The sequence below is a fragment of the Amblyomma mixtum genome, chromosome 7 (genome assembly GCF_055824585.1).
Source record: "Amblyomma mixtum isolate Tamu chromosome 7, ASM5582458v1, whole genome shotgun sequence".
Taxonomy (NCBI): domain Eukaryota; kingdom Metazoa; phylum Arthropoda; class Arachnida; order Ixodida; family Ixodidae; genus Amblyomma; species Amblyomma mixtum.
In genome coordinates this window covers 67,418,198-67,443,233 of record NC_143018.1, presented here as the reverse complement: position 1 = coordinate 67,443,233, position 25,036 = coordinate 67,418,198, and the positions used below count along the sequence as shown (strand labels likewise).

Genomic DNA, 25,036 nt, shown 5'->3' with positions numbered 1-25,036 from the left:
CGTAATCACTACACGCGCGTCTCCTCCTGCGCCTCCGTACAGGCAGGGTTTCGACGACCGAATGCCACCACCGTTATCTTGGTGCTCCCAGCGCATTGTGTGCGAACTGCGAGAGCCATGACGTCAATCCCAGCGTAACTGAACCTTACAACCAGGTTTAACCACAGCTAAGCCACTTCCAAATTTTTGTGTTTTGTAACCGAACCTTGAGAGTGTTAACCAGCGCCACCAGCGCCAAGGTTTGGTTATACTACATATAAATAGCCTCGAAAGCTGGAGATTGGACACTTAAGGTAATACCGAGCCCCGCCGCGGTCGCACAGTGGTTACAGCGCTCGGCTGCTGACCCGAAAGACGCGGGTTCGATCCTGGCCGTGGCGGATGAATTTCGATGGAGGCGATATTCTAGGGGCTCGTATAGTAAAAGAACCCTAGGCGGTCGAAACTTACGGAGCCCTTCACTACGGCGTCACAGAAAGCCTCAAACACTTTGGGACGTTAAACCCCAATCAACCAACCCATCAACCAATCAGGTAATACCAAAAAGTGCTTGCAGAGGTATATGAGGAGGAAAATTGTGGTTCAATTATTCCCACTAAAACTTATGAGACAAGCTTTGCGAAAAAAAATAAAGAATACTTTTAAAGACTGCACAGGGCAGAACAATGGATGTCAGTAATAACGTGCAGGTCTTGTGAAATCTTACGATGCAGGAGTTGTAGTCGAGAATCATGCGAGATTTTTCTGCTTGCCGAAATCTCAGCTGTCATCTCTTGACAACGATCTCTCTCAGGTTAGGATACCACAATAAAACAGCTACAGGCAGTGAAAAATCTGCACTGTAGTAACCTGCAGAATGAACTTCGCGGCAATCGAACAAACAGGCTGCACGCAAGTACGTATCGTGCTGAAATAAAGAAAAAACAATACAGTCGCCAAGGGACATCGCCGTACTAAGTGAACAGCGTGATTATGAATGGAAAGGCCACGCAGCAGGATTATAAATGCTTACGATAGCATGTCAGCATACAGGCGTGGATCGGATACGGTCTAAAAGAACATGCCTGTACAGGGCACTTTTATGCGAAGCATACTAAAATAGCCCAACTCAGCTCCTCGAGCGCGGCGGTGTCGTTACCACTGACCTTTCGTGACCTCCATGTCATACCACGTGATGCGTGACGTCACAGCAGATGAAAAACGGGGGCCCAACTCGCGCCGTCGCGCGAGGCGTCGCGACCAAGGAGGACCACGTGATGCGTGATGTAACGACATAGGAGAAACGGGGCCCAGCTCGCGCCGTCGCGCGAGGCGTTGCGACCAATGTGTTTCCTTCTTCTGCCGCTATGTGCGCTGTAGTGAACACGTGATGCTGGAGCGGCGGTATACAAGGGCGTGCGCCTGCCTCTGCTAGGCGTACACGGGATAGAGATGCCTCCTGGAGACAGGGTGCTCGTTGGAATGAGAAGCAAAAGTTGCGGCGTGCTAGAGAGACTGATGAAGAGCGTGAAGAACGTCTAGCCAAGCGGCGTGCTCGATATGCAACTCGGCGACAATATGCTTCGCATCTGACTAGGCTTAACCTAAGCTAAGCCTCAGCCATTTTTGATGCAAACGGTTAAATTATGGTGTTAAAGTAATACAATAAAACCCCATATCAAGTTTCTCGAAAGCGATTTGAAAATAGGGGCTGGAACTTGCATAAAATTACCATGCACATGACTAAGCTCTTTTATGTACTATTCTTCTGAATGAATTTTGAAGTGCACTCTCTATTTCACCGTAATAAAAAACGTGGTGTTTTAAACATATGCTGTGACAACTACAATGTTCCCAAGGGATTTGGATTGGATTGTAAAACGTTTATTGCCAACAGTCTGAAGGGCATATAGGCCCCCCGCCTAAACGACGGCCAGAAGGTCTTGGCTCCTGGCGGCGTCTTCGGCCAGTTGGACGACTTTTGTTTGAGTCTCCGGATCGGAGCTGAGTAGGAGAGCCTCCCATTGTTCAAGTGACTTTATTTTTTGTCCCTCCAGGGGGGCAAAAGGGCATTTCCAGAGAATATGGTTGAGATCCGCTTTGGCCTTACATTGCTTACACTCGTTTGAATATTGTCCCGGATAATAACGACTAGGGAGTAAAATATTTTGCCTTAAAGCGCTGATCAAATACCGTGAGAGCGCCCTACAAAGTCCTCATACAACACAACTGGCAGGCACACGATTTTTCATTAGCACGATGGAAATACGCCACAATACAATAAATACGGCAGCCTTGTTTTTAAAGACTGAGGCAAAAATGCTGTTTAATGATGAAGGCAAGGCATCAGGACGCCTGCCTAGAGTTCAGAATTTTGCAACTGGCACACGGCATTGAATAAGTCGGAGCTTCAACACGGCTAACCCAGGAAACCTAAAAGAGCCGTGACGTGCGGTTAAATCGGTTACTAGTTGCATGGAATCAGAGATTTATTGATTTTCATATAACACACGGAGGGTAGATTTGAATGACTGGCGCGTAAAATCTACTGTGCCGACTTCTACTATCGCAGAATAGGAGCTAGAGCGCAGCCAAAAACACCTGCGATTTTCGGGAACACTGCCTTGAGCGTGTAGTCTGGCCAGAGTTTCTCACCGAAGATGACATATTACGAAATATGGAAGTGTTGAACATTATCGCAGTGAGATCGTTCAATTCTCAAACATATACTTAAAAAAAACAGGTCACTTCTATCGCTAACTGAGTTGGGCTTTCAGCTAGTCTAAACGAGTAAAAAATATAGAGTCGAACGTCGCCCATGCCCACCAATTTTAAAACATCGGCAGCTAGCAGGTTTTTATTTGCCTCAAATCCACAAGCAAGTAAAAATGCCATCGTGAAGGCATATGCAGATGGACTGAAATTTTGAAATTTATCTTGATATCAGTCGCATATACTACACCAGCCCACTGGAAAAAATACTGCTATATGTGAAGAACAAAGTGTGGACGTATACAGGTCGTGCAAGGCTTGCTTCAAAATCACCGCTTACAGTGGCTCCGGCTCCGGGCGGGAGCGGGCTACCAGCCGCCGAGTAACTATGGTTTGGATGTTTTACTGTGGGGAACGGAAGCCTCGGAAATCAAAGAATGGATGAAGAATCGACACAAATACATTAAACACGCTGGAGAATAGCTTGAAAAAAATAGCTCTATTTAGAAATTGCCGCATTTTCTTAAATAGAAAATTGGGGGCCATTGTGGCGGCATGTTCTGCAATTACCCGCTACCTTGTCGCTCTATACGTCTCCGTTGAATATTCTGGAGTAAGCGTAACCTGAAGTAATCTGTGCACAGTATAAACGGGATGCTACCGAATGATGAAATGATGAGAATTCAGGATTAAAGGGCCAAAGGGACCGCGTCGCAGTGTGTCTAGCCTAAAATAAGGATGTGTGTACTAGAGACGGCAGCAAACAGGAAAGCCCGTACACTTTGGAAAACCGTTAGATATCATTAGGAACTCGTGATTGGTACAGTGCTATAAATACGTTCCGTATACGAGAGAGATGCTCATATTACTTCGTCAGAGCTGCCGCGTATAAACATCGTGCACGCAGGCTTTATGATTCCCACTGGCGATGGTATATATTGTCATATGTGCACCTTCTCGGCTCGACTCTACACGAAGAATATTGATACAGCCTTTGAACCAAAACTTAGAAGAAAATATTGCAAAAAGACGCCCCCCAGGAGGCATCGATAAAGGTAGAGACAACTCAGGCAGGGTAAGTTGGTTTATCATTTAGGCTCTATCAGAGCGGAGATCTGGAGTGGCTCTTTCAATTCATAACTGCGTGAGACATCCATCGCAGAGTAATATCAATCCGAATTTCTCGTAGAAACGCAGCCTTGGGCTTCGCGGAGCAAAAACCATGGCCGATATCCTAGATTGGAGTACGCCGTCAGTCTACTGTTCCATCTACTTACATCAACATGCAGGATAGCAAAAATTAGGTTAGGGTTCGCATTTTAAAAATACATTTCATTTCGACCTCACGTAAGTCAGAGGGAAAGTAAAAGCATTTGGGGAGCAACCGAATATTTACAGACATGGCCGGCATGGTCCCGGAACCCCCTTTCGACACCCTCAGCCGCCGAATAAAGTTTCCCAGAGTCCCACTTACCACAATGTGCCAGGTCGGCGCCCGACAGACTCCCAGTTCCTTTCCCGGGATCAGATTAGCGCGGCTACACCTCACCACGTGTGTCAAACGCATTGTGGTGCTCGTGCCAAACGTCGCCATCGGAGCCGGTCGGCCAGTGGTGCATGTGCGAGCTGGGCATGATATAGATCGGATCTACGTCTTTAACAGGACAGCGCTCAGCACAAGGTGCTGAAGTAAATGACAGCTCCACAGCGTAGAATGATGGCGCAACGCAGAGGCTCAAAGCCTAGAAGCTGAGGTGCTTATTCGGACAACGCGAGACACAAGACCCTAGGCTTGCAGTAAAGAACGAGTTACAACGCAGGTTTTCATTGCAGTCATCTTGTGTTTAAGAATTTTATGTACTCTCCTCTCCAAGGCAGCTATATAATTGCATAGTCTGGATGTGGCTATATGATCGACAGAAGAGTAGTTTATGGGGGTTTAACGTCTCAATGCGACTCAGCTATGCATTTATTTATTTTGTAGTGTAGCAGCCGTGCTCGCTCACTGTGGTGAACTGTAGTAGTGAAAGAAGACGACGATCCTGAGGTGTGACGCTCGCTCGCAGCCCGAACGCTTGGCCTGCACCTTTGCTGAACGTTGCAAAGCGACCTAGGTTCTGCTCAGCCACAACCCCATCCTACATTTGGTGGAGGCTGCTGTAAGTTCCCCCTCTCGTCCTCATCCTGGAGCTCCGTAGCCGCACCTTACCTTCGCCGCCAGTTATGCCTGAAGTCACCAGCCAGACAGCCCCCACTTCCCCGTATTGACGATGCCCTCGACTGCCTGCAAGGCGCAGAATTCTTTTCCTCATTGGACCTCCGCTCCGGCTATTGGCAGGTGCCCATGGCTGCTGCTGATCGGCCAAAGACGGCCTTTGTTACGCCCGACGGCCTCTACGAATTCAATGTCATGCCGTTCGGCTTGTGCAATGCGCCGGCCACATTCGAGCGCATGATGGACACAGTTCTCAGCGGACTCAAGTGGCACACGTGTCTGTGCTATCTGGACGATATCGTCGTCTTTTCTCGAGACTTTTCGTCCCACCTGGCCCGCCTCGAGCGTGTCCTGCAATGTTTGACCGACGCCGGCTTGCAACTGAATTTAAAGAAGTGCTGCTTCGCAGCCCGGCGGCTTACCATCTTGGGCCACGTCGTCTCCAAAGAAGGCGTCCTTCCCGATCCTGCAAAACTGCGCGCAGTCGCCGAGTTTCCCCGACCCACCTCCCTGAAAGAGCTGCGTAGCTTCATCGGGCTGTGCTCTTATTTTCGCCGCTTCGTACGCAATTTCGCTTCCATCCTGTCACCCCTGACTGATCTGCTTGCCGGCGACACCAGCCTCTCGTCTTGGACACCAGACTGTGACGCGGCGTTCACAACGCTTCGGCGCCTGCTTGTGTCCCCGCCGATCCTCCGCCATTTCGACCCCAGCCTGCACACTGAAATTCACACTGACGCCAGCGGCGTGGGCCTCGGTGCCGTGCTGGCTCAGCGCAAGCCCGGCTGCGCCGAACATGTTGTTGCGTATGCCAGCCGCACTTTGACAAAGGCCGAGCGCAATTATTCCGTGACAGAGAAGGAGTGCTTGGCAATAATTTGGGCTATTGGAAAGTTCCGCCCTTACCTATATGGTCGCCCGTTCTCTGTCGTTACCGACCACCATGCCCTCTGCTGGCTGTCGTCCCTCAAAGACCCTTCAGGCCGTCTTGCTCGTTGGGCGTTGCGCTTGCAAGAATACGACATTGAAGTCATCTATCGATCTGGCCGTAAGCATTCTGATGCCGACTCACTATCGCGGTCCCCGCTACCTTGTGACTTAGACTCCACATCTTTCGCCACCGCTGATGAGTCCTCCCTTGATATTGCCGACATGCCGTTTGAACAACAACGGGACCCCTGGATCGCTTCCCTCCTCGCTCTCCTGTCTACACCATCTCAGCGACCTGCGACCCGCACTCTCCGTCGTCAAGCCCGCCACTTCGCAATACGGGATGGCCTCCTTTACCGCCGCAACTACCTTCCCGACGGTCGCAAATGGCTCCTTGTCATTCCTCGCCACTTGCGTTCCGACATCTGCGCCTCTTTTCACGCCGACCCCCAGTGCGCTCACGCCGGTGTGGTGAAGACCTACACGCGCCTCCGACTCCGCTTCTACTGGCGGGGAATGTACCGTTTCATTCGACAGTACGTTCGCTCCTGCCCGGAATGCCAACGCCACAAAACCCCTTCTCGCCGTTCCATCGCTCCGATGCAGCCCTTGCCTTGCCCCATGCGCCCATTCGACCGCGTTGGCATCGATCTCTACGGGCCCCTTCCCATAACTCCGGCTGGACACCGCTGGGTCATAGTGGCAGTCGATCACCTTACCCGCTACGTCGAAACGTCATCTTTGCCATCCGCGTCTGCGCCCGACGTTGCGTCTTTCATCCTGCATCATCTCGTTCTACGCCATGGTTCTCCTAAGGAGCTTCTGAGTGACCGCGGCCGTGTCTTCCTCTCAGACACCGTCGAAGCCCTACTTCGCCAATGCCGCATTGTTCACCGCTCTACTACGGCCTACCATCCTCAAACGAACGGCGTTACTGAACGTTTCAATCGCACATTGACCGACATGATCGCCAAGTATGTTGCCTCGGACCACTCAAACTGGGACCGCATTCTCCCATTTGTGACATATGCGTACAACACTGCCACACAGAGCACAACTGGCTTCTCTCCGTTCTTTCTTCTTTACGGCCGCGAGCCTTCCTGTACCATGGATACCGTGCTTCCGTATCGCCCTGATATCTCCGAGTCTCTTACCCTTTCTCAAGCAGCGACCTATGCTGAAGAATGCCGCCAGCTTGCCCGCTCTTTTACAACGCAAGATCAGAATCGCCAGAAGCACCTTCGCGCCCCTACCAGTCCGCTTCCGTCCTATACCCCAGACTCGCTCGTGTGGCTTTGGGTTCCCTCCACCAGTCCCGGTCTCTCCACAAAACTCATCTCAAAGTACCACGGCCCGTACCGTGTCGTCTGCCAGACCTCTCCAGTCAACTACATCATTGAACCGCTTTCGCCGCCGCAAGATGCGCGCCGTCGTGGCCGTGAAACAGTGCACGTTGACCGTCTCAAGCCGTGCTACGATCCGCCTACCATCTGTGCGCCCTAAGTCGGCAGGATGCCTCCTTTTTCGCCGGGGGGTAATTGTAGTGTAGCAGCCGTGCTCGCTCACTGTGGTGAACTGTAGTAGTGAAAGAAGACGACGATCCTGAGGTGTGACGCTCGCTCGCAGCCCGAACGCTTGGCCTGCACCTTTGCTGAACGTTGCAAAGCGACCTAGGTTCTGCTCAGCCACAACCCCATCCTACAATTTATTTAAATACCGTAAGGGCCCGGCTGGGCAATACATGGGGGGGACAGCAAAGAACGCAACTACTCAAGCTTCACTTCATGCATAATATAGATAGAGAACAAAATAACTAGGTGTTAATTATCAAATTCGGTAGTTTTTTTTAATACATCGTGGGCATGGTGCACTGGGCAATAAACAAAAATAATATGTACACGCATACGGCAAAGCGGGGGTACAAGGGGACAAGTTCGAACAGACGACAATGCTGCGCCTGATTCAAGAAATGTTAGTAGCGCTGAACGGAAAGATGATGGTTCAGTGATAGCTACAATGCTAGCAGGTAAACCATTCCACTCTCTTATAGCCAAGACTAACGGGGAATTCTGATATTTTTTTGTGCGGGCGAAAATTGTTTGAATTTTATGCGCATGGTCGGTTCGAGATGATATGTGATGTGCTGCTGTGATGTGTCTCCGTGCAAAAGACGAATATTTGTAGTAGAGGGAGTGGAACAACGATAGGCGAAAGAATTTGCGTCGTATGTTGAGGTCCAGAAGATTTAGAGAGTGTTTTTTTGCAGTAACGCTCTGAAATGGAGAGTACGACCGTAAAATAAAGCGTGCTGCCTTATTTTGCACTGATTCTATAGAGCTAGATAAGTTTTCTTGGTGGGGATGCCATACTACCGAACAATATTCCAATGATGCCCGAACTAGAGATGTGTAGGCCAGCAGTTTGGTGTCAGGGTGAGCTAGAGATAAACGACGTTTAAGCAGGCCTAATTTTTTCAAACACTTGCTAGTGATACACTCTAGGTGGCTATGCCAATTTAGGTCCGGGGAAAGAACAACGCCTAAATATTTGAAAGTTGATGAGTGCGCAATGACGCTATTATTTATACTGTAATTGTTTACTGGTGTTTTAGAGAGTGCAGAAAAAGTCATCTGTTTGGTTTTATCGGTGTTTATTTCCATCTGCCAAACACTGCACCAAGTACTTAACCTATCTAGATCTGTTTGCAAGACAACAACGTCGTTAGGATTAGCTCTTTCCCTATAAATAATACAATCGTCAGCGAAAAGACGTATGGAGGAGCTAATGTCTGAAGCGATGTCATTAATATAAATTAAAAACAGAAGGACGCCGTAGAGGGACGCCGTAGTGAAGGGGTCTGGAAATTTCAAGCACCTGGGGTTCTTTAAAGTGCACTGACATCGCACAGTACACAGGCCTCTAGAATTTCCCCTCCATCGAAATTCGACCGCCGAGGCCAGGTTAGAAGCCGCGTCTTTCGCGTCAGCAGCCGCGTGCTACAAAGACTGAGCCACAGCGGCGGCCCGACAGAAAAGAGTCAAGACACAACACGCCATTGGCGCCAGAGAAGAGCAGAAAATTACAGAAAGACCACACAGTGGCAGCACACCTTGTATTTACCATGGGCAAGGACTTTAGGAACTAGCTATGCTGATTGGCAATTGGTACGGTTAAAATATTACTGAGCAGAACATCGACCCTGCTTTTGTGAGGTGTCTTGGCGGTTGTCAAGGAAAAGCCGCTAAGGTAAACCAAGCCGCACACGTAGTGTGAGCTTACGGTACTGAATTTTAAATTCACTTCTCTATATCCAGCAGCTAACGGCTGCAGCAGTTTGTTCTCGAAACACTTCTGCTCCAGGCCAGTTAAATTATGAGCACGACTGCGGCACGGAATGTAAATCGCGCATAGATAATTATAGATCGTCTTGGTAGTCACACTTGTGACGCTCTACGCATGAAATTTCATTTTCCGGCTTTGTGTTTATCAAGATGGGACACCAAATCGTAGGCCATACTACGTCCGCGACAGCACAATCCAACTCGTTAACGTTTCTCGGCCTTGCATATTTTGGGCCTGTGAAGCATGTGCACGTTACTGCTCGCTCCTTCGGTATTATAAAGAATGTGTAGAATCCAACGTACTTGTGTCTTTGTCACTCATGTTGAATGAAGTTCAAGTCAGGATACAGGTCAAAGTCCGTGGCTGTTGAAGCAGGGTAAGGCTAAGCCAGGGTACAGTCATGTCAGGGGTCGTTGCACGATGAGAGGTGCGGCGGCCCAGGTATGCTGGAAGGAAAGAAACGAAGGCAAGATAATTAGAAGTCAGGTCTGTCACCCATATCCTTAGATCTTCGGTGCGATCAGTAGAGACAAGTCTGCTTTTTGCCCTCTCACGACCTAAAACCACCGCCCTCAAGCAAGCCAGTGGTTGGATGGATGGAAACAACTTTATTAACACAAAAAAAAAATCTTCCACTGTGGTCCCCTACTGGTCCAGGAGTCCACGGGCTTGTGCTTCACGTAAAGCCCGATCCATCAGCCATTTGTGGCCGGTGGGCTGAGCGGTCCGTAAACAGCCTCCTAGGAAGAATGAGTGGGATTGGGGATGGGGGGTACTGCCTTTGGGGAAGGACATTCCCAAAGGTAGTGAGAGGCGCTGTTTTAGAAGCATCTGATCCCTTTTTCTAATTCACCGATCGCGTGGTTGTGAGCTGACCATTATTTCTGGATCAAAATGGCGGAGTCAGCTTCCTGACCATACAATAGGCGCACTAATATTCTTCCAACTTGACAAGCAATGCTAGCGAGCGTAAGCAATCACCACATGCTGCTAAAAAAAATAAAAAAGACTGCGCTTGATAAGAACCGCCCGGATTGTCTAGGGAAGTTTCGTAACCTCCTCGGGAGTGTCATTAGCGGTTTATTCTGCTCCTGTAAACGAACTTTTATGCCGTCTCTAAAAAGATGATGAACTGTGCGGTGGTAGATTAAATAGCTATCATCGATTCAAAGAGGGTCACTGCCTTCGAAGTTTTCTCATTGAACTAATTCAGTTAGCCGTCTACCAACGCACTTGATTCGTCCTGTTTGGCTCTGTAGCATCGATAAGAACTTCTATTGCAGTTAAATAATTAACGCATACAGTTAACCTTGGCTGCGTGATCATCATATCGCCATCATTGTCATCAGCCCGACTACTGCGCAAAGGCACCTTCCATGTATCTGCAATTAATCCTTTCCTTTGCCAGCTGTGGCCACCGTATCCACCCAAATAACTTTCACCCCCGCTAGGCTTGCCTTCTCTTGGAATGCATTCTTTTGCTTTTAAGAATCAATGCTTATTGACTTCGAATCACCTACACTGCCTAAGCCCATTTCCACCTCTTGATTTCAGCTACAACGTAATCACCCGCATTTGTTCACTCACCCGCTCTGCCCGCTTCCGATCTCTTAACGCTACAGCTATCAATTTTTTTCTGTAGCCCGCTATTCGTTTGTGACCAATGCGTTTATGACCAATAAGTCATCATCGTCATCGTCATCATCATCATCAACCTGACTACGCCCACCGCAGGGGCCAAAGGCCTCTCCCATATCTCCCCAATTAACCCTGTCCTTCGCCAGTTGCGGCCACCGCATTCCCGCAAATTTCTTAATCTCCTCAGCCCATCCAACTTTCTGCCGCCCCCTGCCACGCTTGCCTGCTAAAATACAACTGTTGTGTACTTTTCTCTAGAGGGATATTAGTAAACTGCTATTCATAATGCGAGTTAACCCGCCGCGTGCGCTGCGCCACATTCGTATTCTAATTCTTTCATGATCCGCACCAACGGCCACTACCTGTCCTAAGCACATGTGCACCGTTACCACTTCCAGCACCTTGCTACCAATTGAGAACTGCTGTTGCCTTGCTGCGTAATGGGATGGTGGGGCATATCGGAAATTTCTCAGCGCCACCTCTTTGGCGTCTTACGCATAAGCTCTTCGGGAGAGAAGTGACAAGAAAGAAAAAGCATAACGATGGCAGATTGAAGCAAAGGGAACGTCAGTAACAAAATGCAGGTCTTGGGCAATCCTACAATGCAGGAGTTTGTAGGCCAGAATCACGCGAGATTTTTCTACTTGCTGAAAGCCCAGCTGTCCTCCCTTTACAACGATCTCCCTAAGCATAGGATACCGCTAGAAAGCAGCTACCCGCTGATGTAAACCGAGCGGCATACGTAGTGCAAGCTTACGGTACTAAATTTGAAATGCACTTCTCTTTTTATATGGAGCAGCTAACGGCTGGGCCATTTCGTTCTTGAGAGACTTCTCCCCTATGTAAAATTATGCGCACGACTACGGTGCGGAATATTGATTTGTGGATATTTTATAGAATGTCTTGCTGATCACTGTTCTGACGCATTACCTAAGAAATTTAGTTGGTTTGCCGGACCTAAGCTGCGAACCTTTCTTTTTTTCTGTTTTGCATTGCAGCATAGAGAGATGGGACACCAAAGCGTAGAGCATATTGCCGCAACGCATTACTGGCGCCGCCTAGTATAGTCGAGCTCAGGAGGCTGGCGCGCGCTCTTCTTCGCCCGAGAGCTCGCTCGCTAGTCGGTTAGCCGGCCGGGCCGTTTCCGCTGGCGCTTGGACGTTGTGGCAAATATAAACCTGCCTACCTGCTTCTGTGACATTTTGGTTGAGCTTGCTGGGTACATCCCATGTCCGAAGAGCTTTTGGGTGCCTCCGAAGCCCCGCTACACACCGTGGACACACGTGTGCACAATGCCAGCCGCCGCTTGAGAGGCTTAGCCCCCAGTGTGGTCCCCTTCTTTCCTTACCACGAACCATGACGACTACAGAGGCAAGCCAGCCCGTTCACCTTCCAGTGAGTGCCCAGCCGCTGTTCTTCCATGCTCCGCGTATGCCCACGAAGTTCCATGGCGACAAATTTGAGGATGTTGAGGACTGGTTAACCAACTACGACCGGGTCGCTGCGTGTAATGCGTGGGACGACGAGCGAAAGTTGCGGAACATTTATTTTTCACTTGAAGACGCCGCCAAGATGTGGTTCGAAAACCACGAGACTACCATCACCACCTGGCAAGATTGCGGGCAAAAGCTGCTCAGAACATTCGGCGGAGACGCAAGAAAAGAGATGGCTGAACTGGCTCTGCAGTCCCGAGCGCAGCGGCCCAATGAGAGCGCGCGCCAGCCTCCTGAGCTCGACTATACTAGGCGGCGCCAGTAATGCGTTGCGGCATTGCCCCTCCCGGTGGAGGGGACAATATTATGTGCGCGAAAGCACAAGCCACCCCGTTCACATTTCTTGCTCTTGTATATTTTGCGCCTGTGAAGCATGTGAACGTTACTGCTCGCAGCAGTGGTATTAGAAGAAATGTGTTGAATCAACGTACTGGTTTCGTGTTCGGTCATGTTGAATCAAAGTCGTGGTCGGGTTTATGTCCAAATCAGTTGATGTCACGAAAAGGTAAGGCTCCACCAGGGAACAGACCAGTCAGGGCTCGAAGAGATGTCGAGCGGCCCACGTGTGCTGGAAGGAAGCAAGCGAAGCCAAGATCATTAGATGTCAGGTCTGTCATCCACATCCTTAGATCTTCTGCGCGATCAGCAGAGACAAATCTGCAGTTTGCCCTATCAGGAACTACACCCACGGCCCTCAAGCAAGCCACCGGCTGCGACGGCTGTGCAGCATGCGCCCAGGCGTTTGCGCAGGCGCAGCATGATTGACGTCGGCCTGAGTAGCGGTAATGTGCCACAATTCACCCCCCTCACTCCATCTTCCTTTGGTGGGAAAGCAACAGATGATCACTTTCTTCACGTCTTGCGATGTGCTAGCGCTGCTTTTCACAATTTGAGCCAGGCCGCATAGCCAATAAGAAGAGGTCGGCATGGAATGCAGCTGCGAATAGCAAAGAATGCTCTGACAGCAAGTACAGCGCTATGATTGAGACATTTGGGATGGCAGGCTGACTCTAATTAGTGCATAGGCCCTCAGCTCTGTCGTCGCCTAACTTTTTTTCATTGTGAAGTCAGCAGAAGTATTCAAGCAACTGCTACGTTCAACGCTGTGTTTGAATGAACAGCGCCAAGCGCTATCTAAATGTCGGTTTTTATTCGGTCGCAGTGGCTGAATTTCGATGCAGGCGAAATTCTTGGGTCCTGTGTACTGTGCGATGTCAGTGAACGTCGAAGAGCCTATGTGGTCAAAATTTCTTGAGCCCTTCACTTCTGCGTCTCTCATAGCCAGAGTCGCTTTAGGACGTTAAACCTCATAAAGCAAACTAAACCGTTTGTGAAATACTCAATTTTATACATATTCATACGGACTTCTGGAACCTAACATTAAAATGAAATCATATTTTCCAAATAATTTTAATAATTTATCAATGGAATTATAATCACAGGCAATAGCGAGGAAAGTTAGATGTGGTCAGAAGAAGAAAACTACTCGAACCGCTGCTTCAGAAAGCAGCGAATTTCCTATAAGGCATGAGTAGTGAAAAAGCACAGCTAAAAAATTTCTTTATATTCGCGGAATGTGGTTATGGAACACTGGCACCCAACGTTTGGGCGAAGAAAACCGCACACCTCGGAACATTGTGCTCATATCTGTTGGACTCGGGTCGGAAAGTTTCTTGCAATTAGGGTGCACTTAATAACGTCATGAATGGGGTGCATGAGCTATCGTTATTGACGGAGAAAGGATGTCATTTTTCTAAGTATTCCGCGGCCTGGAAAATATATCGTCTACTTCTGAATATGGCTGAAGGTGCATGCAAGATCTGCAAAGCACAACTAAATGCTCGCTGATGGAGAAATTGCGCAAGAACTTATGGAGGTATGCTTAAAAATAAAAAACAAAATACAACTGGTAAAATACAGTTGTGCTTCACAAGAGTGAGGGGACGTTCCTGGAAAAGACGTTGTAGCTGCATTGTTGTCTGCAAATACTAGCTCCTTTCTTGCTCCGCATGCCTGTGATATCTTACTCACGGGCACTACTTGCCCACCAAAACATACGACTACCCTTAGTCCACTCTTACAGTAGTGGTGAATCTCAAAAGCTCGGACTTTGTGACCTGTTTAGTCCAGGTGTTGTAGTAGCTATGAACCTATCAAAGCATTTATACTTATCGGCTTTTGAAGTTACAGCGTCAAGTCCTATTGTACGGTCACATCAAACACAAAACACACTTCTATAGGCACACGGATGAAACATCTAGAATACGCATTCCCTCTGCCAGCGCTCACATTTCACGCTCGTTATTAATTGCAAGGACGGCATGATCTAGCATAAACTATTGCATTTTACGCAGATATTTCGGAATAGTTAATGCACGCACCGGAAGGTGGCTGCAACCAGCCCAGCCCAGCATAGACCGACCCGACCTGACCCCGACCCGACCCGACCCGACCCGACCCGACCCGACCCGACCCGACCGACCGACCGACCGACCGACCAACCAGGTAATACCAAAAACAGCTTGCTGAGGTATATGAGGATGCAAATTATGGGGCAATTATTCCCGCTCAAACTTATGGGACAAGCTTCGCGAAAAAAAAATTATTGTAACGATTGAACACGGCAGCAGAACGGATATCAGTAGTAAAGTGCAGGTCTTGTTCAATTCCGCGATGCAGGAGTTGTAGTCGAGAATCGTGCGAGATTTTTCTGCTAGCCGAAAGCTCAGCTGTCCTCTCTTGACAACGATCTCTCTTAGGTTAGGATACCACAAGAAAGCAGCTACAGGCAGTGAAACATCTGCACTGTAGTAACCTGCAGATTGGAATTCGTAGCAATCGAACAAACAGGCTGCACGCAAGTACGTATCGCACTGAAATAAAAAAAGCAATACAATCACCAGGAGACATAGCCGTACTGCGTGAACAGCGTGGAATGGAAAGGTCACGCAGCAGGTGTTATAAATGTTCAAGATAGCATGTCAGCATAAAGCCGTGGATCGGATACAGCCTAATAGAAAATGCCTGTACAGAGCACTTTTTTATGCAACGGGTTAAATTATCGTGTTAAAACATTACAATAAAACCCATACCAAGTATCTCGAAGGCGATTTGAAAATAGCGGCCGGAACTTGCATAAATTTAGCATGCACATGACTAAGCTCTTTTATGTACTATTCTTCTGAATGAATTTTGACGTGCACTCTTTATTTCACCGTAATAAAAAACGTGGTGCTTTAAACATATGCTGTGACAACTACAATATTCCATAGGGAGTAAAATATGTTGCATTAAAGCGCTGATGAAATACCGTGGGAGCGCCCAACAAAGGCTTCATACCACACAACTGGCAGGCACACGGTTCTTCATTGGCACGATGGAAAAACTCCACAATACAATAAATACGGCAGCCTTGTACTTTGAAGACTGAGGCAAAAATGATGTTTAATAATGAATGCTAGGCATCAGGACGCCTGCCTAGAGTTCAGAATTTTGCAACTGGCATACGGAATTTAATAAGACGGAGCTTCAACACTGGCTAACACAGGAAACCTGAAAGAGCCGTGAGGTGCGGTTACATCGGTTACTAGTTGCATGGAATCCCGGATTTAGTGATTTTCATATAACACATGGAGGGTAGATTTGAATGACTGGCGCGTAAAATCTACTGTGGCGACTCCCCCTATCGCAGTATAGGAGCTAGAGCGCAGCCAAGAATACCTGCGATTTTCGGGAACACTGCCTCTAGCGTGTAGTCTGGGCATAGTTTCTCTCCGAAGATGACATATTCCGAAATATGGAAGTTTTGAACACTATAGCAGTGAGATCGAGGCCACTTCTATATCGCTAATTGAGCAGGGTTTTCAGCCAGTCTAAACGAGTCGAAAATATAGAATCGAACGTCGCCCATGCCCCCCATATATAAAACATCCGCAGCGAGCAGCTTTTTATTTGCCTCAAATCCACAAGCAAATCAAAATGCCATGGTGAAGGCATTAGGAGATGGACTGAAATTTTATCTTGATATCAGACTCGTTTATTACACCAGCCCACTGGAAAAAGTACCCGTATATGTGAAGAACAAAGTGTGGACGTACGCAGGTCGTGCAAGGCTTGCTTCAAAATCATCGCTTACATTGGCTATGGCTCCTGACGGGAGAGCGCTACGAGCCGCCGAGTAACTATCCTTTGGACGTTTCACTGTGGGGAACGGAGGCCTCGGAAATTAAAGAATGGGAGAAGAATTGACACAGATGCATTAAACACGCTGGAGAATACCTTGAAAAAAAAAATATCTCTGATGTAGAAATTGCCGCATTTTCTTTAATAGAAAATTGCGACCCATTGGGGCAGCATGTCCTGTACCTACCCTCTACCTTATTGCTCTTAACGTCACCGTTGAATGTTCTCTAGTTAGCGTAACCTGCAGTAATCTGTGCCCAGTAGTATCGGAATGCTACCGAATGATGAAATGATGAAAATTCAGGATTAACGGGCCAAATGGACCGCGTCGCAGCGCGTCTGGCCTAAAATAAAGATGTGTGTACTAGAGACGGTAGCAAAGAGGAAAGCCCGAGGAAAGCCCGTACCCTTTCGAGAAACGTTGGATATCATTAGGCACTCGTGATTGGTACAGTACCATAAATACTTTCCGTGTACTAGAGAGATGCTCATATTATTTCGCCAGAACTGATGGCTATAAGCATGGTGCAGAGAGGATTTGTGATTCACACTGATGACTTTATATTCTGTTATGCCCAAACGAAGACAGCTTATCCGAATGCGCACCTTCTCGGCTCGGCTCTACACGAAGCTCACCAGGTGTGTCAAACGCATTGCGGTGCTCATGGCAATCGTCGCCATCGGAGCCGGTCGGCCAGTGGTGCATGTGCGAGCTGTGCATGATATCGATCGGCTCTACGTCTTTAACAGGACAGCGTTCAGCGCAAGGTGCTGATGTAAATGCCAGGGACACAGCGTGGAATGATGGCGCGACGGAGAGGCTCAAAGCCTAGAAGCTGAGGCGCTCATTCGAACAGCGCCGGACACAAGACCCTAGGCTTGCAGTAAAGAACGAGTTACAATGCAGGTTTTCATTGGAAGCAAATTGTGTTTAAAAATTTTGTGGACTGTCCTCTCCAAAACAGCTATATAAATGCACAGATTGGAGGTGGCTACATGACCGACTCTAAGAGTTAGGTTTATGGGGGTTTAACGTCCCAAAGCGACTGAGGCTATGAGGGACGCCGTAGTGAAGGGCTTTGGAAATTTCAACCACTTGGGATCCTTTAACGTGCACTGACATCGCACAGTAAACAGGCCTCTAGACTTTCGCCTTCATAGAAATTCGATCGCCGCGGCCGGGATCGAGCCCGCGACTTTCGGGTCAGCAGCCGCGTGCCACAAAGACTGAGTCACCGCGGCGGCCCGACAGAAGAGAGTCAAGGCACAATACGCCATTGGCGCCAGAAAAAAACCAGAAAAATACAAAAAGACCACAGAGAGGCAGCACGCCTTGTATTTGCCATGGGCAAGGACTTTTAAAAACTAGCTATGCGGATAGGAAATTGGTACAGTTAAAAAATTACTCAACGGAACATCGACCCTGATTTGATCAGGTGTCTTCGCGGTTGTCAAGAAAAAGCCGCTAAAGTAAACCAAGCTGCATACGTAGTGTGAGCTTACGGTACGGAATTTTAAATGCACTTCTCTATACCCAGCAGCTAACGGCTGCAGAAGTTTGTTATTGAAACACTCTGTTCCCGGCAAGTTAAATTATGCGCACGTCTGCGGCGCGGAATGTTGGATCCTGAATCGATATTTAAAGAATGTCTTGGTGGTAACACTCCTGACACGTTACTCAGGAAATTTCTTTTTCCGGTTTCGTATTGATAAAGATGGGGCACCAAAGCATAGTCCATACTACGTCCGCGACAGCACAATCCAACTCGTTAACATTCCTCGCCCTTGCATATCTTGCGCCTGTGAAGCATGTGCACGTTACTGCTCGCACCTGCGGTAATAGAAAGAATGTGTTGAATCTAACGTACTTGTGTCTTTGTCACTCATGTTGATTGAAGGATACAGGTCAAAGTCTGTGGTTATTGAAGCAGGGTAAGAAGCCAGGGTACAGTCCAGTCAGGGGTCGTTGCACGATGAGAGGTGCGGCGGCCCAGGCATGCTGGAAGGAAAGAAGCGAAGGCAAGATAATTAGACCTCGGGTCTCTGACACATATCCTTAGATCTTCGGTGCGATCAGTTGAGACAAGTCTGCTTTTTGCCATATCACGACATACAACCACCGCCCGCAAGCAAGCCAGCGGCTTCGACGGCTGTGCAGCATGCGCCCAGCTGTTTGCTCAAGTGTAGCGTGATTGACGTCGGCCTGAGTAGCGGTAACGTACCACCTTCCGCGCCCATCACGTCTCATCTTCCTTTGGAAGGAAGGCAACTGATGTCTTGGACATTTTCCTGATATTTTCCGTTGCGCTAGCGCTACTTTTCACAATTTAAGCTTGGCCACATCGGCAATCGGAAGGTATCGGCCTGTACTGCAGCTGTAAATAGTTAGGAACGCTCTGAACGCAGGTAAAGCATGGCGTTTGAAACATTCGAGATGACAAGCTGACTCTACTTAGGGCGCGTGCACTCAGCACTTAACACGTTTTTCCATAGTGATGTGAGCGGTAATATTCAAGTAAGCTCTACGTCCAATGCTGTGCTTGTATAAACGGCGGCAAAGAGTATCTAAATTTTCGTTTTTACTGCTCAGGAAAAAGGCTTTGTCTTAAATAGAAACAACCCAAAGACTGATGCATATTTCTGTGCTAGGAGAGAACGAAGGGTTCTCGTTCAAGAAAGGATATAACTATGCTGCAGCCTGAATGCTCTTATATAGCGGCCCTTCTTGACTTTGCTGACTCGCACATCTGTAGTACTCGTACACTAATATAAAATCTTGAAGAAAAGCAACTTTTCACACGTGTTCAATACGGCTTTATGGAAAAATTGCAGGCAACGCCTTGAAACGTCGCCATAGAAAAGTAGCCCACTCGTATTGGTCTTTTCCCGGATGTTAACGTTCTCTGTACAGTGTAAGATGATCCGCTGCTAAATGCATTGCGCAAAACCAAATGGTCAATGACTGCCTTTTAAAACTTCTAAACGAAAACATTGCTAAGTGCACTTTGCAAATCTCTTTGGATTCCGCTGTTTGGTTCTTGCTAGTTTTCTTTTGGATTTTTAATGTTAAGTGATGAAAAGGTGCAGCGGTGGCGTAGAGGTAGAGGCAAGAGCACTCTGTTTCGAATCTCAGTGCCATGCGATTCCCCACAAGGGTTTAACAAAAACTCCATTTGTCGTATAACTTACATAAAGATTTTATTTTATTTTTATTTTATTCAAATACCCTAAAGGCCCTCTGCAAGAGGGTATTACATAGGGAGGGAGGGCACACGAAACACACTAATAAGAATATGCGAGAAACAAAATAGTAAGAATAAACAATTTCAGCAAACATAGCAAGAAAACCATAAAATACGCAAACACCAATATTAGAAGTGGATTAAAGTTCGAATAAAGATAAGATAAAAGTGTGAAAATTGAGACACCGGGGGTTCAAGGATAACACAAAAAGAAAAAACTACAATACGATATCGAACAAGATGCACAGGTATTAAATTAGTCATAAAATACAGCTAACCACAAAAACGCACAGAGACGTCAAATTCTGATATGAGTCTACAGCATTTGATGAAATTGATCAGTGTTAACTTCAGTGGCAATATCTGATGGTAGGTTATTCCAGTCAGCTATGGTTTTGGGGATGAATGATTGTGCGTAATGGGCCGACTGGCATGCTGGGCGTTTGACTTTGCAGGGATGATCACGGCGAGGAAAAATGACAGGCGGTGACTGAAAGAAGTCGTCGCGCAAACGATCATGATGATAAAGTTTGTGAAAGAGAGATAAGCGGGCGTGTTTCCGTCGTAGTGATAGCGGATGGAGTTCGGCACGAATTTTTAAAGATGAAACACTGGAGTACGGAGAATAATCTGAAAAAATGAAGCGAGCAGCACGGCTTTGCAGGGATTCAATGTTACGTATAATGTAGTCTTGGCTCGGGTCCCAGATGGCACATGCATATTCAATTTTAGGCCTGATTAACGTGATGTACGCGAGTTTCTTTACATGTGAAGGCGCTTGCTGTAGTCTGTGTTTCATGATTCCGAAAGTACGGTTAGCAGATGCAAGAGTAACGTTGATGTGATGATGCCATGTTAGATCCCGATTGCAAGTTGACTTAGTATTTGTACGTGGTAGTAAGTTCGACAACGTTGTTACCTATAAAGTATGAAGTTGGAATACGGGAAGAGGAGTGTGTAAATGACATGCACTTAGTTTTAGTATGATTTAGGGTCATTTGCCAGTCTCAAAACCATCTGTTTATTGCGTTGAGGTCTGACTGCAATGCTTGATGGTCAGTGTCAGTAGAAATGGTACGGTAAATTAAGCAATCATCGGCGAACAGTCTTACTCTGGACGACATGCAGTTAGGCAAGTCATTATTATAGATTAGAAAAAGCAAAGGGCCAAGCACGCTCCCTTGTGGAACGCCGGACGTGACAGGAATAAAAGGGGAGTTGTGATGATTAATATTTGTGAATTGAGTTCGAAATGACAAGAAATCTTTTATCCATGCAATGACTTGTGCGCCAATGTTAAAATGCTTTATTTTCAGCAGTAGCCTGTGGTGAGGAACGCGGTGAAAAGCTTTGGAAAAATCTAAGAATATCGCGTCGACTTGGTTGCTATCGTTAATACATGAAACCAAGTCATTAGTAAACCCTGCAAGTTGCCCATCGCATGAATATCTCTTGCGAAAGCCGTGCTGGTATTTGAAGATTATGTTATGTTCTTCTAAGTATTTTATGATTTGAGAATGTATGATATGTTCCAGTAGTTTGCAAACGGTACTAGTTAACGAAATAGGCCGGTAGTTAAGCGGTGATGAGCGATCGCCAGATTTAAAAATTGGTATAACCTTGGCTGTACGCCAATCATTTGGAATTTGGCCGGATGACAATGACTGTGAAAAAAGAGCGCACAAGATTCCCGAAATGCTTTGCGATGTACTTTTAAGCAACTTGTTGTTGAACCTAACGTGGTCAGATGCAGATGATACCTTACGATTATTAAGTAGTGATATGATACCGGACTCGCTAATATTTATCTGTGGCATGATGATATCGGAAAGTGTACCTATGTTTGGGCATGAAGTGACGTCCTCGTGGGTGAACACTGACGAGAATGCATTGTTTAATATTTGTGCACAGTTTGACTCGGGAATAGAGGCGCCTGTGGTATCGGTAAGTGTTACATCTGGATGATTGCTTGGATTTATTACTTGCCAAAATTTGCGAGGATTGTTAGTCAGCATAGATGATAGGTCGTGGTTAAAAAAGTGATGACGACTGGATTTAAGTAACTCTCGGTATTCTTTGTCGCACTGTTTGTATATAAGCCACGATGATGAAAGACCGGATTTCTGGGCTTGCCTGTACAATCGCTTTTTTTTTGTTGTTTCGACGCCGAAGTTGCTTGTTAAACCATGGCGTAGAGCTCCTACTCCTAATTGTTATGGACGGTATATACTTGCTAACGACGTCAGTAAACATATTTTTGAACGCGACCCAGTTTTCTTCAAATGTACGGGACAAGAAGTCATTAAGAAACTGGTCTGCAAAAAGAGATAATTGTGCATTCATTCCATCAAAGTTAGCTCTGCTATAGCATTTAATTTTTTTTCAATGATCTTCCTACTGTTATGCCGACAAACAATGTTCCCAGTAATGACGTCATGATCGGAGAGCCCATCTAGGTGACTAATGTTGGCGCAGATGTCAGGGATACTAGTAAGGATTAGGTCAAGAATAGTGGAGCATGTGGCAGTGCGCCGTGTGGGTTGCATGATAAGTAGGGATATTGGAAAATCTAAACATGACTGAAAAAATGCATTCGATTCTCTTTCACTCTTCGTGACAGATAGCGTTGCCCAATTGATGCGTGGATAATTATGGTTTATGGTTTATGGTGTTTAACGTCCCAAAGCGACTAAGGCTATGAGAGACGCCGTAGTGGAGGGCTCCGGAAATTTCGACCACCTGGGGTTCTTTAACGTGCACTGACATCGCACAGTACACGGGCCTCTAGAATTTCTCCACCAAAGAAATTCTAGCCGCCGCGGCCGGGATCGAACCCGCGTCTTTTGGGTCAGCAGCCGAGCACCGTAACCGCTGAGCCACCGCGGCGGCCGTGGATAATTAAAATCCCCAAATATTAATAACACACAATTTGGAAATCGGTTAGACACTTCACTCAAAATGCGATAAAACTCTTCGACAAAAGCACTGCCCATATCAGGGGGGCGTTAAAAAACAGCAATAAGTATGTCAGTACTGCTACCGTTTAACAACACCCATACACTTTCAAGAAACGTAGAAATTATGATGGGTACACATGATAATTCTTTTTTTATTGCCGACAGGACACCACCGCCTCTCCGATTTGACCTGTCGCCGCGAAATATGTTAAACGTCGCCTCGGCAACAAAAATGCTGTCGTCGGGAACATTGTCCGTAAGCAATGTTTCCGTGAACGCGATTAAGGATGCAGAGCATGAATCGATGAGCGAGGAAATGGGAACAGCTTTAGAGGGGATACTTCTGGTATTTGTATAGAGGAAAGTAATGCGGTATCATGACAAGGCTTATGAACTGACGGCAAAGAAGGGTTGATTACTTGAGCAGAGGCAGGAGAATGATTGGGTGATTCGTCTGCACTTCCGTGGGCGCCGTCCCCTGCCTGTGGCGCATCATTTCCAGATGTTTGTAAACGGACTGCGCAGTTGGCATCCGTGTCCCAGACATAAGCGTCATGCCTGGGGCACGGCCTGATCTCGGTGACCAGAACCGACAAAGCACTCTCTCGGATCCTCACAACAACGCACCAGGATTTGCCCACCCCGGTGTGGTACTTAGCTACAACCTCCTGCATAGCAAACCAATTAACCCTCGGCCCTCAAACCCCAACGGCTGAGGACTAACTCACAAAGGCAGCGGACAGAACTGTGGCATAGCGGAAGGTGATAAGAACCCGGCCTCCGGACATGCCGCCGTTGCAAAGAATCTGGTAACGTATACCGCTGGTACTTTAACCAGTGAGGCGAGCTACCGATGCCATTAAAAGATTTAGCGGGTAAAAAATAGGTTGTCGTAGCCACTTATGCGCACTTCCTTTCCTCAAAATGATCGGAGTGTAAAACGTTGTCTAGGCCAACGCCAATGAACACAATGAACGCCGACGGCCTATGGCTTCAGCGCCGCTTGTCTGACACAACGTTGGCAAAGCATGCGGCCCACATCTCTCCCTCTTCACCTCACGTACCTATAAGCGTGATTCAGGCGACCACTAACCCAGGCAGCCAGTCATGCGCACTTCCTTTCCTAAAAAATGGCACAACGTTGACAATGCCAACGCTTTCAGCGCACATCTGTCACTACCGCCCCGTAGCTTAAAAACGATCGAGGTGTCCACTGTTCCAAGAAGGCAGTTATGCGTCTTTCCTTTGCTGTCCAAGGTTCCGTTTCATTGGTTTCCCAGCTTAAAGCGCGAGTAAGGTGTCCACTGCTGGTTACAACGGACAGCGGCGACGGCGACACCGTGAAACGTAGAAACGGGCGCCAAAGAGCTGCGCTCTAAAACCAATTTACCAATTTTACCCTCTGCTTTTCAAGCTCCAACTCCGTTGGTTTCGCAGCTTAAGGCGCGACAAAGTCTTCCACCGCTGGTTACAACGGACAGAGGCGACGGCGACGCCGACACCGCGAAACGCAGGAACAGGCGCCAGAGAGCTGCGCTCTAAAACCAATTTACCAATTTTACCCTCTGCCTATATATTTTTTTATTTTTCTCTCTTGTCTTTTTTCTTTTCTAATTTCGTTTATTTTATTTACGAAACCCATGCATTCACTAGATAGCGGAGTGGTAGCGTTACCTCTTCAAACACCAAAGGCACTTGTTCCATTCCCAGCCGCAACACAGGCTTTTTTTTTTTTAAGTAGCGACGCCGAAACGCGGAAACACTTGCTAACACAACTTGTAGGGGGCATTAAAGGCTTTCGCCATAAAAACAAATATTTACTTTCATGGGCGAAGAAAAGGCGCATGAAGCAGATAATGAGCGTCCACCCGTTTGACTTGGACCAGTCGGTTATGACGACTTCTGCTCAGAAACCCTATTCGTCGAGACAAACTGTCTTCGCATTCTTTCGCGACGGAATTGACGAGGCCAAATGAGCAAATGACGGGGACAAATGAGAAGCGTACATCTGAATATAGCGTTGGAAAATCTTGCGCTCAGACAGAATGCGAGACTTCGGAGCCCTCTATATACGGTGTCCTGATTAATCGCTCATGACATTAAGTAAGAGATTTTGGGACAGGCGGGGTCCTGCCGCGTTCTGCACACTACGGCACGTTGTGTAACCAGGAATTTCATGCGGTTAGAAACGGAGGCTTGGCTGCATTGCATGCGTACAGGCTCGGCAGTGCATACAGAGAAGATTTCTCGAACTATAGAGAACCCACAAAACATGGGGGAGACAAACACGGCAGGGGAAGACCTAAAAACACTCATGCTGCAAATGCAACAACAAATGCAGCAACA

At 47.4% G+C, this 25,036-nt stretch overlaps 1 long non-coding RNA gene across 5 annotated transcripts in view; it reads right to left on the bottom strand.

The window, feature by feature from the left end:
- Window positions 1–25,036, bottom strand: part of LOC149336373 (uncharacterized) — a 103,951-nt gene that overhangs the window by 45,422 nt on the left and 33,493 nt on the right. For all 5 annotated transcript variants that reach the window (XR_016284260.1, XR_016284259.1, XR_016284258.1 and 2 more), the window contains one exon: window positions 9,481–9,624. This is a non-coding gene — a long non-coding RNA (uncharacterized LOC149336373). The remainder of the gene's footprint in view (window positions 1–9,480; window positions 9,625–25,036) is intronic.